Raw genomic sequence first — 19,891 nt, 5'->3', positions numbered from 1 at the left:
ATTAGGTGCTAGGTAAGGTGGTGCATGCCTTTAGTCCCAACACTGGGTGGAGGGGTGTGTAGTCAGAGGCAGACAGATTTCTGGGAGTCCAAGGTCAGTTTGGTTTACCTGGTGAGTTCTAGGACACCCAGGATAATGTAGAGAAACTGTCTCAAAACAACCTATCCATCACCAACTTCCATGACCCAATTCTCCTTGACTGGGCACTATGCCAAACAACAAATTACTTTTGTTTTTGTTTGGGGGGGTTGTTTGTTTGTTTGGCTTTGTTGTTTTTGAAACAAGGTGTCACTGGGTAGTCCAGGCTATGCTGAATTAAAGATCTTTTCTGGCCTCAGCTAAGATTGCATATATACACCACCATGCCTGGCCAGAACTGATAGATGCTGCTAAAAAAAATAAAAAATAAATAAAAAATAAAAAATAGATACAAAGACATTCCTAAATAAATAAGGGATTTTTGTTGTTGTTGTTGTGTTGTTGAAGCTTTATAAGCAATTGTAGTATGATCGGAACACACCAAGTAGGTCTGTACCAGCAAAGAGAGTTCCTTTTTGTTTGGCCGTCTTGGAACTTGATCTGTAGACAGGCTGGCCTCAAATTTACAGAGATCTGCCTGCCTGTTACACAGAGAAATCCTATGTTGAATATCCTGCTCCCTCCATCACACACACACACACACACACACACACACACACACACACACACACACACACCCCAAAACCTAGATGGTTGGTTTTCTTGCATGAATATTACCATATTTTCTCATTTGCTCTCTAGCCCTCATAAAAACCCACATCAAATCCCTTTTCTGCAGATGAGAATGTAAAACTTAGAAGATTGTGTAAATTCTTAAGGTCACAGAGCTTATAAGTGCTCCCAAATCCTGACCAGGTCAATCAGCCTCTTCCTCCACAAGCCTTGAACAGGTCCTGCAGGAATGTGGATGCCTGTGACCACAACTTCAGCTAAACAAGACTTGTCCAGAAGGTGCATCTGACCTGCAGCCTGTGGGCTGCATGCATCCAGGGTGATAAGACTTGTCCCAAAGGGTGCATTCTACCTGCAGCCTGTGGGCTGCATACACCCAGGGTGATTAGACTTGTCCCAGAGGGTGCATTCTACCTGCAGCCTGTGGGGTGCATGCATCCAGGGCAACTATGAGCACAGCAAAACAAAAGATCATAAACTTGCATAAAATATTATGGGATTTCCCCTTGCATTTTTTTTCCCTTTATCCTACTTTGATTATGTGATTCTCAAACAAGAACATTGCAGGTAACAACACCATGACACAGTCTCAAAAAATGGACAGGTCTGTAGGATTTTTCCAGGTCAAAGCAACAGTTGCTACACTGTTCCTGTAGCCACTGGTGATATCAGACCTACAGAATTCCCCCCAACTCAGCTTCAGTTGCTGGGATTGTAGGCATAAATCACACTGCCTGGCTCGCAAGTTCTTAAATGACAGAACAAAACAGAGACTGAGAAAACCAAATTCCTCCTCACATACAGCCTGTCTCAGAACAAGACTCCCCTGCAGCATTGCCGGAAAACAGGCTGTGGTCTTGAGAAAGAACTCAAGGTTTCCTCATAAGAATGTAGGGACCAGCAAGTTCCTTACAAGTTTCTCAGGCCACAGTAAGCCGCTTGTTCTCCAGTGCCTCAGTTTCCCCCTTCATAGACTGAGGATAATTTTTATTTCATAGCGTTCTTATAAGCATTAAGTGAATTCATAAAATAAAATGTCAGGCACAACATGGCTCAATAAATATTGGCTTGTATTATTCCTTACAATGGCACTGAGTAACTGAACAAAAAGAACATAAAGAGGCACTTCGACATGAAGATTGATCTTGAGTTTTAAAAACGTATTGAAATTTACTAAAGGATATATGCATGTGTGCCAAAATCACCATGAAACTCATGAGTTCGTACAATTAATATGACAACAATCATAACTAAAAAGAAGCTGGAGAGAAGCTCTTGAAGGAAGGGGTCTGATCTCTCATATATACTTTGTCTTTCTGGCCTTGCAGACATCGAGGGTCCTTACTGAATAAAAGCTGTTGCTTGCATGACTAGCCCTCACTAAGTAACTCTTAAGACGGCATGTCCATGTAGATTTGATCTATGAATGTATCTCTGCTAAGATAATTCATAACTGTGAGTCATGCCTACCAAGAAGGACCAATGTCCAAAGGAGCCGCTTCTGATTTTCTGATTTTTAAGAATTCTCGGTTAAGGATTCTCTCTCTCTCTCTCTCTCTCTCTCTCTCTCTCTCTCTCTCTCTCCCATGAAAGTTGTTTCTGTTTTGTTTTCTTTTATTTGTTTGTTTGTTTCTGTTTCCTGGTCTGAAAAAATACATATTGAAGTGCTGGGAATTAAATCCAGGGTCTTGCACATGCTAGATGAGCACCCTACCTCTGAACTACATCCCTGGCCCCAAGGAGAGTTTAAATTCGGTTGTCCATTGTTTTTCTTCTCTCAACATTTAAGATCACTATCAACCTTGATTTACTTCAGTCAAAATAAATAACTAGGGCTGGACATATAACTCAGGAGATAAGTCTGGCATCTTCTAAGTTCTGGCTTTGATCCCCACCACCATAAGAAAGAAAGAAAAGAAAATGCAATAGTATTTCAGCCCTGTGCTTTATGGTTCTTTCTTAAAAATAACAAAACAAACAAACAAACACAAAAAACCCTTTAAAACAGCTGGTTGGTGGTGCATACCTTTAATCCCAGGCAGAGGCAGGTGGATGTCTGAGTTCAAGGACCAGTCTGGTCTACAGAATGAGTTCTAGGACAGCCAGAACTACACACAGAAATCCTGTCTTCAAAAACAAAACAAAACAAAAATGATAAGGAATTCTAACTTGAGCCCCAGGGATTTCAGACCTAAGACAAGACAAAATGTTAACATGTATACATTGATGACAGACAGGGTACAAATTTGGGAGCTCTTTATTTTCCAAAACAGGCCCTCCTCACACAATGAAGGGTTCTGAGGCGGCTTCTCCTCTGACGTGGTCATCTGCACCTACCTACTTCTATAGCAAACACGTTGTTAAGAAAGAACTTCTTGTCAGCAAGTGTATGAGAATGTTTAAAACTCTGGAATGTGTTTGTTCTCAGCGCACACGTCCTTCTCATTCTCCTTCTCTCCTTGGTGTGCATGAACAGCGTGACCTGGACAAGAATGCAGTATCACTAGAGAAGAAGTTCTGGGAGCCAGACACGCCCGTTCCGATGGGGAAGCCTGACTACCGAGTGAATTATCCTGCCTTCTCAATTACACACCAACTGGGCCAAACTAACTTACATTCTCTCCTCAATTTAGACTTAAAAGTGTCCTAACCTTACCCAAGAAAAACTTTGTCCAAAGGGATATGTGATCCAAGAATGTTTTTAACATGTAAATAAAACTTGGACAATTTTACTGGTAGGGCAAGTATTTTACTGTGGGGATAGGGGATAGGGTTTTCGATGGGGTCCTGTTGAAGGATAGTTCCATGTTGTTTGTAATTTCTCCTGGGCCTCTGCACAGCAAAAGTAACTCAAAAATACTTGTTGATGTTTGTTCTGTGATAGTCTGTCAAACTGAATATCTGAGATCTGCAAAATTCTCTTCTCATTTTTCTTTTACTTTTTATTTACTTTAATTCTATATTTTATATAATTCTAGTGTTTGTTCCTTTATTAGTTTGCTTTGATTTGATTAGGTTGCTTGATTTGCTTTGGGTAGGGTTGGCTTTTTTTTTTTTTTTTTTTAAAGACTAGTTCTTCTGTAGTCCAAGCTGCCATGGGAGGTTGGCTTCAAACTCCTGACCCTGCTGTCTTTACTTCTAAGTGCTGGGATAACAGGTGTGTGTCACCATGCCACGTTTATGAGGTGCTGGAGACAGAACCCAGGGTTCGGCTCAAGTGAGGCAAGTGTTCTACTGACTGAATACATCTCCAGCCCTTGCAATGGCCTCTGTTTCAAAAGTATCTTTGGTCATCCTCTGAAACCCACCGGCAAGGCACAGAATATGCCACAAAATCAGCCCTCGGCTTTACCTGCCCAAGGTAGTAGGATTGCCTGATCCTACTACCACTGATCCCCTGGTGGCTGTAACATTTGAGAAATCCATCCAAGCCACATTCCTGAGTCTCCAGGGAATCTAGACTGAGGTCTCTCTGTGGAGGAAAGTTGGTTACACCACCAACACCTGACTTCTGGGCCCTAGAACATTTTGTGATAAATGACACACGCCTGACGGTGTCCCTCATTCTTTTTCAAATTCAGGAGGACCGGCTGCCAGCTGGGCCAGGAAAGCTGGTGCGGGAATCAGATTCGGTTTGGCTCTTTCCCTCCGTGGCTTCTCTTGGCACAAAGATTCTAGCAGGGCATTGCAACATGTCTGGAGGCAAATGGCGGGTTTGCATGTCCTCAGATAGTCAAGTACAAAGCCAAAAGGGCATGCAGGTAACAGCTAAAGAGGCGGACATGAACCCACCTCCGGATCCTGGGAGCCCTGGGCTGGGGAAACAGGTTGGAGGGGAGGACAGTAACAGAAAATGGGATTGTGAAGAAATCATTCTCTTCATTCTTTTCCGAAGTAAGACTTTCTGTGACCTCCCAGGGCAAAGAAAGGTTGTGATCTGAATAAAGACACTAACTCTCTTTAGCTGGGCGGGGAGTGGGGGGGGGTGGGGGTGGGGGGGTGTTTCTCCGGCCGCAAGAATATATAGACAATACCTTTACAAGCGAAACCGTGGTCACATCTCTCATCTTTCCTTAAGTGTGTAGGACCCAAGAGTAACTTTTACTTCATAGCGTTCTGAAAATAATTGAAAGAAAGTGTTGCGAGAGCCTGGGCTGCCAGTAAAGAAAAACGAGGGAGGAATGAAAACGAGCAAAGAACCCTGCTCTTTAGGAGCAGTTGGGAGCAGACCCAAGGCCCGCAGTGCTCACCCTCCGGATGGAGCAGGCTGCCAGAAATGTCCGCACTCCTTCTCAGATGGCAGGTGAACTAGCAAATCCGGGATATCATCGGGCACACCGGGTCCAGAGCCTCCCCAGTCCCGCCTCCGCTAATTGACCTGGCCATTTTTTTTTTCCATCCTTTATCTTCATGACTTTCCCTGATTAGACTTCCAGCTGAACTTCGCTAACAAAGAAACCAACCCGTCTGAACACCAGTCGCCAGGGATGCCACAGCAGCTTAGCAGCTTAGTGGCGCTTGCATTGCTCCTGTTCCCAGGCTCTCTGGAGGCTGCCGCTCCCACTCCTTGAACACTGATTCTGGGTCTCTACCAAGACACTCCATTTCCGCACAGGGTGTGGCAGATGGGTGCAGGGTCACCTCCACGGCTCTGCACCACAGGCTGGGGAGCAAACCAATTCTCTGACACCTCCAGCAAGCGGCCCTAGCGACCTGGGCACGCCCGCCTCTCTGCCCCGGTTATTTTTAGCTCTGCGGCTGCACCCTCCTACCTGCAAGAGCTCGCCCCGCTCTCAGACTCGTTTTGCAGGATTTGTGCCCCAGGAGGCTAACCTGACCCACACTTGAGCAAACTGTAAGCTGGGGGGCGATACCGCTGAACCACCCGCACTGAACCTGCATCCACCGCAGAGGGGAGGCTACCTACACATGGGCGTTCCCACCTCCTTGAAGTCGCCGCCACTTGGAAACCGAGACTGGTCTCCCAGAGTCATAAATAAATAAAATGGAAAGAAAGACCTAAGGTGAGACTCCTTTCTCGTAGAGGGAACTGCTCCTGAACCGATTTTGCTCGCTCAGAGAAGGGTCTCCTAGGAGGCTGGACTACAGGGTACAGGGGCCAGGGGTAGTACCCGCCCTTCACTGCTAATTCCACCTTGTGACAGGTTAACCAGGAGGTTTTCCCATCAGTGAAGAAAAAAGCGCCCCTTCTTCTCCTCTCTATTTACCAAGACCAGCAGCAGCCCTGCCTCGAGGCCTTCCTAGAAAGTGGGATTTGGAAGGCCTGGAGGAAGTTGTTGGAGGAACCCGACATGAAGCAGAGAGATGAGAAGAGAGGTTGAGAGGCCTTTTCAGACAGCCCCTGGCTGACTCTTAGAGACCCGAGCCTTCTTTTGAGCTGGTTAATGAAACCTAACAAGCAAACTACTTCATTCTAGGGTATGAATCCTAACTCTGATTTCTGTCTGAAAATCTGAGTTTTGTCCTTTCTCCTTTTCTGCATAAGAGGGTGTTGACCAGAGCAACAAGTGAGCAGTTTCAACGCACCATCTTCCTCCACTCTCAATAGTTTTCATAGGGACCAGTTGGACGAGCTCCACCATCTCCAGCTTTAGAGTTAGGAGCCTGTGACACTCCGCATGGCAAAAGGAGTAGCCTTTTTTTCTTTTAAGTTTTACTTAGGTTTTTGTTGTTATTGTTGTTTTGCTTTGTTTAAAACAGGGCCTCTCTTCAAAGGCCTGAGTGTCCTGAGCTCACCAGGCTGACCTGAAGTCATAAAGATTCATCTGCCTCTCCTGGGATAAAAGGGATATGCCATCAAACTCCAGTCCTGAACGATCAGTCTTAAGGAGCAATAATAATGGATGTTGGTTTTCTTTGTTACATTTTAATTAAATGTCAGTCTCTTATATTAGAGATTCTTATGTCTGGTTGGGGATGTGTTCAGTTGATAGACTGATTCTCTCAGCCTTGCATAAAGCCAGGCATGGTAGAATATGCTGGCGATCCCAGAAGTGACTTGAGGACACTTTTATACTTGTAATAGTTACTAATAAATTATTATTATTTATATATTTATTATTATCCTGCTATGCTGTCTCAATAATTCAGATGGATTTCAGGGATTATCTGTAATAACATTCACAATGATACATATAATTTTTATTGCAAGTATAAAAGTGCATAAAATCCTTCCACAAGTGAATTGGGAACTAGGAAATACAAGCTCACCAAAACAAACACTGGCAGTCAGTCTATTCCGGTTGACAGCATAAGGGCTCTGCCTCTTGGTCACACCTGTAGGGTAGGTCACACACAGGGGCAGGTAGCTCTCACTCTCAGCATGTCCTCCCAGAAGGAAGGACCCCAGGATCACTCAGCTCAAGGCTCTGTTAACTGGGTCATCCACTAATCCATGCAGGCTGCCAGCGAAGAGATCAGATGCTAGAGAGTATGTTTAACCAGTTCACAGTCACAAAACACATGGCTCGTGGCACCTAGGAGAAGAAATGCTGATGGGCTTCCACAAGCTAGTTACAATTAAATGAACAATTATGGGAATAATTATAATTATATGAGTATTTGCATGTTTTCTCCAACCATATACTTACAAAGAAAATTCAGCATACTTTGGATCCCTGACAATTATCAGACATTTTTGTGTTTCATTATCTCACTTAATCCCTGAAAAAACGTATGGCTTTATATTTAATGCTATAGTTACCACCACCACCCTCAACCACTGCTTCCAGCATACACCTTCTCAGTTTCTGAGGGAAGAAATACAGAGAGATTCAAATGTCTAAGGCCACCCAGCTAACAAACACCAGGGTTGTTTTTGCTGTTGTGGTGGTGGTGGTGGTGGTGGTGATCTACACAGTGATTGGGCTCCTACAGAGCCCACCCTCACTACCCTTCTCTTAGAAATCCAGTTTTAGGTTTAGTAGAACATGTTTTGTTTCCTCAAAGACCCGTGCTCTGTCTATAGACCAAGCTTTTGAATATGTTTCTCTTCCTTTTAATATATTTTTATTGCTTTTATTGAGCTACGCATTTTTCTCAACTCCCTCCACTTTCTCTCCCCTCCCCTTCTACCCTCTTCCATGGTCCCCATGCTCCCAGTTTACTCAGGAGATCTTGTCTTTTCCTACTTTCCATGTAGATTAGATCTTGATTTCAACATGACTTGAAATTTGCCCACAAATTTCAAGATGTCATTTTTTTTCTGTGTAGTACTCCATTGTGTAAATGTACCACATTTTTCCCTATCCATTCTTCAGTCAAGGGGCAATTAGGTTGTTTCCAGGTTCTGTCTATGACAAACAATGCTGCTATGAACATAGTTGAGTATGTGTCTTTGTGGTACAATTGAGCATCCTTTGGATATATACCCAAAAGTGGTATTACTGGGTCTTGAAGAAGGTTGTTTCCTAATTTTCTGAGAAATCACCACACTGACATCCAAAGTGGCTGTACCAGTTTGCACTCCCACCAGCAATGCAGGAGTGTTCCCTTCTCCCCACAACCTCTCCAGCATAAGTTGTCATCAGTGTTTTTGATCTTGGCCATTCTTACAGGTGTAAGATGGAATCTCAGAGTTGTTTTGATTTGCATTTCTCTGATGGCTAAAAATGTTGAATATTTCCTTAAGTGTCTTTCAGTCATTTTAAATTCCTCTGTTGAGAGTTCTTTGTTTAGGTTTGTACCTCATGTCTTAATTGGATTATGTGTTCTTTTGGTGACCAATTTCTTGTCTTCTTTGTATATTTTAGAGATCAGATCTCTGTCCGATGTGAGGTTGGTGAAGATCTTTTCCCATTCTATAGACTGTCATTTTGTCTTGTTGACTGTGTCCTTCGCTTTACAGAGACTTTTCAGTTTCAGGAGGTCCCATTTATTAATTGTTTCTCTCAGTGTCTGTACTGCTGGGGTTCTATTTAGGAAGTGGTTCCCTGTGCCAATGTGTTCAAGTGTACTTCCCACTTTCTATTCTATAAGGTTCAGTGTGGCTGGCTTTATGTTGTGATCTTTGATCCATTTGGACTTGAGTTTTGTGCATGGTGATATATATGGATCTATTTTCATTTTTCTACATATTGATATTCAGTTATGCCAGCACCACTTGTTAAATATGCTTTCTTTTTTCCATTTGATATTTTTTTGCTTCTTTGTCAAAAAAAAAACAACAGGTGTTTGAAGGAGTGTAGATTAATATCTGGGTCTTCTATTTGGTTCCATTGGTCCTCCTGACTGTTTTTATGCCAATACCAGGCTATTTTCAGTACTGTAGCTCTGTAGTAGAGTTTGAAGTCAGGGATTGTGATGCCTCCAGAAGTTTTTTTATTGCCCAGGATTGTTTTGGCTATCCTGGATTTTTTGCTTTTCCAAACGAAGTTGAGTACTGTTCTTTCGAGGTCTTGAAGAATTTTGCTGTGACTTTGCTGGGCATTGCATTGAATCTATAGTTTTTTTTTTTTGTGTTTGTTTTTTTTTGGTAAGAGAAGTCCCTTCTTTGAAGGCGAATATTAGGAAAGGAGGGCACTGACTTCAGATTTGAGTAGATTTAATTTTCATGGTTTGCTCACAATACAGGAGTTTAGAATAAAGTACCTGCCTTGGGACTTCCAATCTTCTCATAACTTTGCCAGAAAGTTCTTTAACCCCTTCTCTTTCTTTTCAGTTTCTCTGTGGTTCAGGTCACTTGCACCTTCCCTCAAATTTATATACAGAGTTCCCTATTGGGAGCAGCTAGTTTCTCTAACTAATACTGAACTACACTCACAAGGTCCTTTAAAAGCCACCATCTGAATCCCTGTCCTCCATTCCCACAAACCCTTCGAGGAGCCCTTTACAGCCGTGGCTGTCCTCTCCAGCAACTATTGGATGCTCAAGCTGAGGGCTCTTGACAGAGCTAGCCATTCCACTCCCAGTTAACAAGGGGACGATCCCTTTCGGTCTACAACAGCGGTCCTTAGCCTCCCTAATGCTGCAACCCTTTAATACACTTCCTCATGTTGGGCGACCCCCACCATAAAGTTATTTTTGTTGCTACTTCATAACTGTAATTTTGCTACTGTTATGAATCATAATGTAGACATTTTTTGGAGATAAAGATTTGGTGACAGAATTGTGACCCACAGGTTGAGAACCAACAGTCTACAACATCAAGTTGCAGAATGGAAAAAAAAAAATCCTGTTCCTTTTGCTCTTCTCTGAATCTGGAGCCTGTTGAAGGAACCGATTAAGCTCTGTCTACTCTTCTTAAAATCTCTCCTGTGACTTTAATGTTGCAATGTGGACTTGTTCAATGGGCGGTTCTCCAGTTCTAGCTCTTTGGTATAAACACACAACACAAACCTGGTATAACACAGTTTGTGGAAGCTCCAGAAAGAGAGCCAACCTTTGTTTTGACCTTGAATTAGGCTGTGATTATGTCTGCTGAAGGAGTATCACAGAGAAGGAGCTTCTGGGGGGCAAAGTAAGAAGCAAAACAGACCGCAACAAAAACTGTGGGGCATGGCATGGCCTTTTCTCAGAACCAGAGAGAATGGGCTTCTTCTTTATCTTCTGGAACTTAGATGTGGACAGACTGATGAAATGAGCTTTTAAAGAACTGTCATCTATATTTGTTTTTTAAGAAAAATAGAATTGAAAGCAGGTGTCTTAGGTTTAGTGTTTAGCTGAAACCAGACCACACTACAATGTCTTTGTCTGTTTTGTGTTGCTACGCAGGAATACCATAGCCTGGGTTAGTGATAAACCACAAGTCCATTTGACTCTCAGTTATGGAAGCTGGTGAATCCAAGATGGAGGGACCATGTCTGGCGAGGTCCATTCAGCCTGCTGCAGCACTGAAGGTCTCAAGTGGAGGCCACTTGAGAGGGGGAAGGAGACTGACCTGGTCGTTTATGAGGGCACCACTGTTCCATCCATAGTAGCGTTCACTCACTTGTGAGCACACAGGCCTTGTAACCTACCATGCCCCAGATTGCTCCACTGGGCATCACACTTCCCATACATGGTCTTCAGGGGCACATTCCAGCTATAGTTTTGTTAGATGACTAGGCATGACTGTAGTTCTGGAGACTTCTATTTCTTTCTAGGTTCCATGAACTCTGTGAGTCCAGAACTTCAAGTGTTGGTAAACTTTTTCTAGAAAAGACTGGGCACTATATGTTTAGGCCAGTGGTTTTCAGCCTTCCTAATGCTGCGGCCCTTAGATAACATTCCTTATGTTGTGGTGACCCTCAACCATACAAGTATTTTCGTTGCTACTTCATAACCGTAATTTTGCTACTGTTGTGAGCTGTAATGTACATGTCTGTGTTTCCTGATGGTCTATGATGACCCATGCAAAAGAGTTGTTCAGCAGAAAATGGGTGCTGATCCACAGGTTGAGAACTGTTGGCTTAGGCTCTGAGAGGCGCATACCATCCTCTTCATTACCTCTCCCTTCTCTTTCCTTCCTCTTCTTCTTCTTCGACGACAGCTCTCAGATACATAGGCCATTTGTGTTAGTTTTCTACGGTTACCATAACAAACTATCGCACATGGATGGTGTAAACAGCAATGTATATTGTGCCTGTTTGGAAGCCAGGGGTGTGAGAACTTGGTGTCCACGGTCAGAACTATGAACGTATGCCTTGCTACGAGCATACTTGCCATCTTTGGTACAACATGTTTACTATATCACCCAAGTTCATACATTAAAACAAAGAGTCTCAGTGTGTGCCCTGGACTGGGCTCGAACTCACTGCAGTCTTCCTGCTTTAGCTTCCCAAAATACTGGAATTTCGGGTGCAAACCCCAGATCCTGGCCTCCCACGTGTTCTTAAATGCAACTCTGGCTCTTTTCCTCTCCAGAGACAGGGGTCTGTGCTCCTCTGCTTGAGCCTGGGTACATCAGCTCCCCATAGCCGCTGAATCGAATGATCAGCACTTCTTGAAATGCTACAGATTTCTTACAGTTTTGAAAGTCAAACTTCCAAAGTAGGTTTTAGTAGAACAAAACCAGGGTGCTGATAGAGCTAAGATTCCTTATAGAATCTCCAAGGGTGTCTGTTCCCTTGCTTTTTCCAGCTTTGAGTGGCTGCCTGCATTCCTAGGCTCATGGCCAAGATCATCCTCAGGCCTGTTTCACCCTCTCCTTTTCTGATTCTGACCCCTTTGGGTACTTGCGATAAGAACGCTGGGGTTATACTGTGTCCACCTAGATAACCCAGGATAATCTCCCTATACCTTGGTACTAAACTCTGTCACATCTATAGAATTCTTTTTCTCAGGTGAGGTAACATATTCACAGGCTCAGCAATGAAGATGAGGACTTTGTAGGGGACCATTAATCCTGCCTGACCTTCAGAGAAAACACCTGACTGCAAAAAAGTCAATGGTGTATAATACCCGGGGCTAGATCATGAATGTGCTTGCTTCCAACTGGTTATCTTAACTCATTTGCTTTTAGATCCCACTGGCCTCTCCATGGTATCAAGAGTCCCAAGACAGCCCAAGAACAAAGTCTCCCTTGAGAGGCCATGTGTTCCTAAGATCTGGTCAGTAGCCAAGTGACCTCAGCAGATAACACCACTCATTTGAGTGGACATAGCTTTCACGTCCTCCCAGCTTTCAAGTGTGGGAGGCCCTAGACATTGCGAAAGAAATGGAAGTGCCTTTGCTGCACTGTGTTCAAAGCTCAGGTGACAAATTAGACATAATAGAATAACCCATAAATGTCCCCGAAGACCTGTGCTAAGGCTTGGTCCCCAGCCGGTGGCTCTATTGGAAGATGGTGGGATGTTTTTTAGGGGTTAGCACCTGGTGGAAGAAAGTTAGGCCATGGAGGATGTCCTCTTTGGGACACTATCAGGGTGGTTCTTTCCGTTATTTCCTGTTTGCTTTACAGTACAATGTAGTGAGCAGTGTTATCCTGCCACACGGTCCATTCCATAGTGCTCTGTGTTGCCACAGGCACCAAAACCACACCAACCAACCATGGTCTGAAATCACTGAACCGAGGTGGAGAAATACTTTTCTAAAGCTGATTTCGTGAGGAGTTTGGTCACAGTGGCAGAACACTAACACATTTGAAGACACTGGAGTTCCTACCATTCATTCCCATAAGCATCTATGCTGTTCAGTCTCATAGGTCATGGCCAGACAGTTTCATAGGCACCGGCAGCCTTTGCTCACCAGAGTGAGTCGTAGAGGATGTGATGGTTAATCCTGGCTGCCAATTTGACTGATCTGAAATCTCCTAAGAGATATGCCACTGGGTATATCTGTAAAGGATTTTCTTGACTGCGTTACATAAATGGAAGACTTACCTTAAATGTGGGGAGCATCTTTAAAGGGGGGGCAGAGGAAAAGGCTTCTTGCTTGCTTGCCTTCACAATACTTTCGTAGCTTACTGGTCAAGTTCTTTTGCCCTGTTTGTATCTGCAGTCTAGTTTGTCTTCTCTGTTGTTGCTGGCACCCTCATTACTACCACTTCCATTCTTGGGTGTGTCCAAACGTAGGCTCTTTAAACTCTCCAAGAGTCCTTCAGGCCTCAGTGGGCTGGGCAGGGCCTGGGTTCTCAGCCTCTCCAGTCTTTTTTTTGACTGGTCACCATATCATGTAGGCCAATCTAATGAATCCTCCCTTTGTTATGCATGCATTCTATCAGTTCTGTTCTTCTAGAAAGACCTGACAAGTAGAGGGGCTAAGAAAGCTTTCAGAGTATGGCTGCTCCCCATGATGTGCTAGCTCCAGGTAAAAAGTTTCCTTCGTAGACACTTAAACAGAATTTGATGATTTACGACCTGATTTTTTTCTTTTTTTAAAAAAATATTTATTTATTTATTTATTATGTATACAATATTTTGTCTGTGTGTCTGTCTGCAGGCCAGAAGAGAAGAGGGCATCAGATATCAGCTCAGATGGTTGTGAGCCACCATGTGGTTGCTGGGAATTGAACTCAGGACCTTTGGAAGAGCAGGCAATGCTTTTAACCACTGAGCCATCTCTCCAGCCCCCGACCTGATTTTTTTTAACTAGCTTTTTAAAGCACAGCGGTGGTGGTTCATGCCTTGAGTCCCAGCACTTGGGAAGCAGAGGCAGGTGGATCTCTGAGTTTGAAACCAGTCTGGTCTACAGAGAGAATGCCAGATCAGCTGGGACTACAGAGAAAACAAACAAACAAACAAACAAACAAGCAAAATCATTGCTCTCATTTAATATACACACAGAACTGGCAAGTTAGGTAATGAAACAAAACAGTAATATGACCTCAGGTGGTAACATAGCCGTAGTTTTCCTTCTGTTATTTAAGAAAAGTGGACAGAATTGTGAACAGTTTGTGTGCCATCTCCTACTGAGTTTGGTTTGCCTATTCACCGCCAAATCTAACTGAATGGCATGGACAGCTTCCTGTCCCCCCAGAGTTGGATTTGGCTGTGCTGTAACTGCACCAACAGCCTCAGGGAGCCAGCCGTACAGTCCTCCAATAGACGGGGTTAAAACAACAATAAAATAAAATAACCACCTCTCATGGGTCTGCAGATTGACGGGGCACAGCTGGGCATTTGTGATCAGACAGTGACTGGGGTGACAGACATCTATTGCACACCTGGATTGAATGTCCTTCTTCATGTGTTTGGAAGCCTTGGATGGCTGGATTGCCAGAAGGTGCCAGGTGCTTCTTTTCTCAACTTTGGTAGCTTGGAACTTCCCACAGTCTGGTAGCCGCAGAGCAGCAAACTGTTGGCACAGGAACTGGCACAGAAAAGGAGAACTTTTTTTTTCCAGTTAGGGTTTCTCTATGTATCCCTGGCTATCCTGAAACTCACTCTGTTGACCAGGCTGTCCTGGATCTCAGAGGTCAACTTGCATCTGCCTGGGATTAAAGGTATGTACCACCACATCTGGTTCACCAAGACAACTTTCTAAGGATGCAGGGTAGAGGCTACTGGACTACCTCTGACCTTGCCTCAGCAATCACAGGATGTCACTTCCACTGGGTTTTACAGGTTGTGCAGAGACCATTTAGACTTAGTGTAGAAGGACCAAGGATCCTGCGTTAGGTTATTCCTTTAAAGATGGTACCACAATGGGGAAATGTGTCCTAGGCAAAATGAATTTAAAATTGCAATGGCCTTTCACAGAACTCATCACTAAAGGCTCTTCACAGAAATGGCTCTGGAGTTGCAATCCTGTTAAGGTCGGAAGAGGGAAGAAAAGCCGGTAGAGCCATTGTGTCCTCCAAAGTATTCTCTCCAATGGTCCGATGGGCGGGGCTGGAGAACCTAGGGGTTCTTTGTCATCACTGGGATGAGAAAGCAGTATTTTTTCCTTGTCTCCAGAATGACCACAATAAATCTGATCACCCACTAGTTTCTGTTCAGCCCCAAGTGTATGCTGGCCTATGCTATGGCTGCCCTGTCAGAGGGGCAAGTAGCAGCCCTGACTAAGAGATATTTGGTGTTTTTCTGGAGCTGTTGCTAGGCAGGACTCTGTAACTACATTTCAACATGTTTTCACGAACTCTCTAAAGCAATGGTTGTCTCTTTTTTACAGACGAACAACTTCTCCCAGCACGTAGACAAACGGTAGCCCTGGGTCCCAGCCACTCACGTCCACCCAAGAGCCCATCTCTTTAATGGCCAAATGCTCTACTTTGAGCAAAGTACTTGGCTTCTCCAGGTTACAGGTTCCCTATCTAGAAATAAGAGCTCATACCCTTTCTTCACAGGCTTCTAAGAAGCCATGTAACCTTGCAGGTCTTGTGTTAACTCTTTGAGACATGCCTTTTTCTGTAATGTCATACATGAGTGTAGTGTACTTTCATAAGGAGTTGGCAGGCAGCTATGCATAGAGAGTACAGTGTCTGGCACTCAGAGCTGTGATTCATGCTATTAGTTGGCATTGGTAGCATTGTGTTTTATGTTGTAACACAATTTTGAGGCTCTTGAGCCTGGAATCCCGCACTGAACTCGTTGTTCTGTCCGATTTCCAGGGTTCTTTCTTTCCCACCCAAGGAACAGCTGCATATTTGAGCAGCGAGACATAAAAAGCATGGCCGAGAGTCATGCCGCCACCACAGATGTCCCTGCCTTGGCTGAGGACACAAGGCAGCAGCCAATATTCACAGTGGCCTGCAGATGTTTCCCTGTCACGCGGATCAGAGGGTCCATTATGGACAGCGTGGGCTCTGCAGACCTTTTGTGTTTTAAATGGGACACTGCAGAGTATGCACGGCTCCATCCAGCGTTCACTGAATACCTACTCTGTGCTTTCTAACTACAAAGATGAATGGGTCACGTTCCTTGTCCCCTCAGACACTGAAGTACACATGAGAAGACAACACACATAGTTACCACAGCAGACTGAAGAGTTCTGTGTGGCAGAAACAGTGCTTGATCTCAGGGGATGTTTCTGTCGGAGAGCCCTGGAGGAAGACGAAGACTGTGTTCGACATGTAGAGTCTTCTGGGGACTGTAAACAAAGAAGGGACTTTACTCAACAGAGATCGAAGAACCCAGGTCCGCAGAGTTGAGAAGACAATGAGGTGAGGGTGGACCACGAGTATGCATGGCTCTCCCACCCCCACTCCCCACAGTTTCGCCTCAGGCAGTCACTGCCCACCTGCAGCCTTCCTTTAGGAGCCAAATCCTGAGTAGATTGCTGGGTGAGGACGCTGGCAAGGCCTTCACCCACACCAATAGGTCAGGCTTGGTCCTGTGCATTTTCCTCCCATCTTTTCACGTGTTGATGTCTTCCTTTTCTTCTGAGAGTATGGATTGGATTCCTAGAAGTGAATCTCAAGGTCATGGGGTGATAATAAGAAAGCCATAGAAAAATAGAAGCAGTATGGGCCCCTTTTGCAGTAGCAGCTCCAGTTTGGGGCTTCAGACCTCTTAACTGTTTACAACGTAATAAACATAACTCTATGCCTAAACCACTCTGCATTGGACATGATCTTGCTAACAGTCAAAAGCATTTCTAATTAGTAGAATTAGTAGCAGTAGTAACTCCTGGAATACAGTGTGGGAAGTAGAAACTATAGCATGAAGGCCTGTTCCTAGCCTGTCATGATGGCTCACACCTATAATCCTAGCACTGGTAGTGGGGAACTGAGATGGGAGGACTGAATTAAACTAAGGAGATGGTTACTCCTAGGCCGCATTTGAGGAGAAGGCTTTTATTGTGGATATGAGGGAGAGAATAGCCAGAGGCTTCTGGAAGGATCCAGAGTGAACTGGAGCAGCAGAACATTCCAGACCACTGAATTAAAAAAAAAAAAAGGAAGAAAGAAAGAAAGAGAAAAGAAAAAAAAAGACAAGATTACTCCTGAAGTGTGGAGAAGATTTTTCTTGTAGATTCAAGGGAGAAAGAAGGCAGAAGAAGAGTCCAGGCTGACCATGGCTGCAGACTAAATCTGACCATGAGAGAACAGACAGGGAGGGAGAGCAAGGAAGTGTGTGGGGGGGGGGGAGTAAGAAGGACTGGGAAGGAAAGCAAGAGAGGGAGAGAGAGCAAGAGGGGGAGAGAGAGAGAGAGCAAGACTGGGAGGGAGAGCAAGGGGTGGGGAGCAAGAGGGGCCACAGACTAAGATAGACGGCTTAGGCCAAGAGGTCAAGACAGCAGCACAGCCAAAATGTCTGAGTTATATAGGCATCATGCTTGAGGTGGGGAAGCTGAAGCTTTGCCCTGGGTGGGGGTGGGGTCTTAGGGTGAGGGGAAGTGAAAAGTGATGGGAGGAGCCACCAGTACTTAGTGATGCTGAGAGGGTTGGGAGGAGCCACAGGCAGGGAGGAGCCACAGGCACAGAGTGATGCTGGGAGATCTGGGAGGAGCCACAGGCACAGAGTGATGCTGGGAGGACTGGGAGGAGCCACAGGCACAGAGTGATGCTGGGAGGACTGGGAGGAGCCACAGGCACAGAGTGATGCTGGGAGGACTGGGAGGAGCCACAGGCACAGAGTGATGCTGGGAAAGCTGGGAGGAGCCACAGGCACAGAGTGATGCTGGGAGGACTGGGAGGAGCCACAGGCACAGAGTGATGCTGGGAGGACTGGGAGGAGCCACAGGCACAGAGTGATGCTGGGAAAGTTGGGAGGAGCCACAGGCACAGAGTGATGCTGGGAGGACTGGGAGGAGCCACAGGCACAGAGTGATGCTGGGAGGGTTGGGTGAAGCCACAGATCCTGAATGATGCTGGGAGAACTGGTCAGCATCTGCTTTGTTAAGTTATTAGACACCCTTTGCTCCAGGTTTCTGAGACCTAACATCCATGAGAGGAGAGGAAGAGAGGGAGAAAAGGAGAATACAGAGGAGAGAGGAGGCGAGAAGATCAAGAAAGCACATGGGAACCAAAAGCAGAGCCAAGAGAGCATGTGTTTGAGTTACACAGAAATCAGAAGCTGAAGGAAGAGAAGTCCAATCCCTCGGCTGGAGAGGTCTGGGGTGGGGTGGGGTGGGAAGTACTGGGTGGAGCCACTGGTCCTGATTTGTTCAGGATTTCTTTGGGACCCGACAAGGAACATCTTGAGTTCCAGGCCAACTTCGGTTGAGTTAGAGTGCGGTCTTAACTCAAAACATGAAACACAAATGCCAGGCATGGTGGTGCACTTCTTTAGTCCCAGGTCTGGGGTGGCAGAGGAAGGTGGATCTCTGTTAGTTCGAGGCCAGCCTAGTCTACAGTGTGAGTTCCAGGACAGCCAGGGATACACACTGAGACCCTACAAAGAAAAGAAACACCAAACAAGAATGACCTCTGTTTCCCGTGAGAACTCTAGCGGTCCAGCTCAGCAGCGGAGTACATGTTTAGCATGCGGAAGGCCTTGGTCTCCATCCCCAGCATCACCAGAAAATGAAGCCAACACCTACTTCTTATTTAGTAGGAAATGTGGAATGGTAAAGATCTGACAGTTCTGTTAATATGGAAGTTGTGTGTCAGGGAGACATAGTCAGCAAAGGAAGAAAAAGCACCTGGCCTCGGAACAGTGACTGCCATGTGAAGTATGGTCTGCTGTAATGTTCTCCTCTAATGCATACATATACATGTATGATTTGATATATACAATATTTTCTCAGTTAATTAAAAGCTATTCAAAAATTTTTCCTGTGTTACTCACAGATAATATAAAAATTTAATCAAATGATGTTTTTTTTCTGCTTCAAAAATGGTTTCCTTAAAAGCCTTTGCATACAGACTCTGGTTCCTTCTCCCAAATTTTTCCTTCTTTAAAATCTGAAGCGCTAACTGGATGCGGCAGATCTCTGTGAGTTCGAGGCCAGCATGGCCTAAACAGAGGTTTCCAGGGCAACCAGAGCAGTTACACAGAGAAACCCTGCCTCAAAACAAAGCAAAACAAAACAAACAAAAAAACGAAAAAAATCCAAAACATGTGAAGAGCTGCATCCCAGGAGAATAGCAGCAGTGAGGGGAGGAGGCAGGGGAGGCCTGCCTGGGGAAACTGACAGGTCGGAGTGAGAATTTAGTCATGCTGGGAACAAGGGGCAGTAGAATCAGCGAGAGATAACTCTATAACAAGGCTTTGTCACTGGGAAGCTCAAACAGAGAATGAACAGCGTGAGGAAGGGGTAGGTTCGGGTGCAGAGTGGTGCAAAACCCTGGACTTCTTACAGCATTGGTTGTCAGAGCTGACGTGTTGGACCACACCAAGGCCTGGAGAGGTGGCTTGGTGGCCAAATGCTGCATGTGCCTGAGAGGCTGAGCTCTGGTTCCCAGCACCCTCACAAAAGTCGAGTCAAGATGCACTTGCCTATAATCCTAGACCTGCCAAGACAGGCAGGTCCGGGGTCGACTGTACTCACTGGGCAGCCCACCTAGCTCAGTCAGTGGGCACCAGGGGCAGTGAGATCTGTTTCACTACATACATCAATCAAGTGAAAAACAATAGTGGAAGGTGGGCATGGACCTCTAGTATCCCCACTGACATGCAACACACACACACACACACACACACACACAGAGAGAGGGGGGGGGGAGGGAGGGAGGGAGGGAGAGAGGGAGGGAGGGAGGGAGGGAGGGAGAGATTAGCCCATTACTTTACACGGTGGGACAGGGAAGAATAGGGAGATGCACTTGAGGACCTCCCAGTTAGTCCATTCATTTGTAAATATTTGCTGCGTGGCTACTGCTAGCCGGGCTTTGTGTCCCTGCACACATAATAGGGCTGAC

The 19,891-nt window shown here is 45.1% G+C and overlaps 2 long non-coding RNA genes across 2 annotated transcripts; one reads left to right on the top strand and one right to left on the bottom strand.

Moving 5' to 3' along the window:
* Positions 1–2,952: 2,952 nt before the first annotated feature.
* Positions 2,953–5,387, bottom strand: LOC146892221 (uncharacterized). Its single transcript, XR_015004675.2, has 3 exons — positions 4,962–5,387; positions 4,746–4,827; positions 2,953–3,193 (listed from the first exon to the last, which is right to left on the bottom strand). It is a non-coding gene; the product is annotated as an uncharacterized LOC146892221 (long non-coding RNA).
* LOC146892222 (uncharacterized) lies at positions 5,370–16,642 on the top strand. The gene is made up of 2 exons (XR_015004676.2): positions 5,370–5,735; positions 15,701–16,642. It is a non-coding gene; the product is annotated as an uncharacterized LOC146892222 (long non-coding RNA).
* The last annotated feature ends 3,249 nt before the right edge of the window (positions 16,643–19,891 follow it).

The sequence above is a fragment of the Myodes glareolus genome, chromosome 12, assembly GCF_982192425.1.
Source record: "Myodes glareolus chromosome 12, mMyoGla1.1, whole genome shotgun sequence".
Lineage (NCBI taxonomy): Eukaryota > Metazoa > Chordata > Mammalia > Rodentia > Cricetidae > Myodes > Myodes glareolus.
This window is presented reverse-complemented; position numbering and strand designations above follow the sequence as displayed.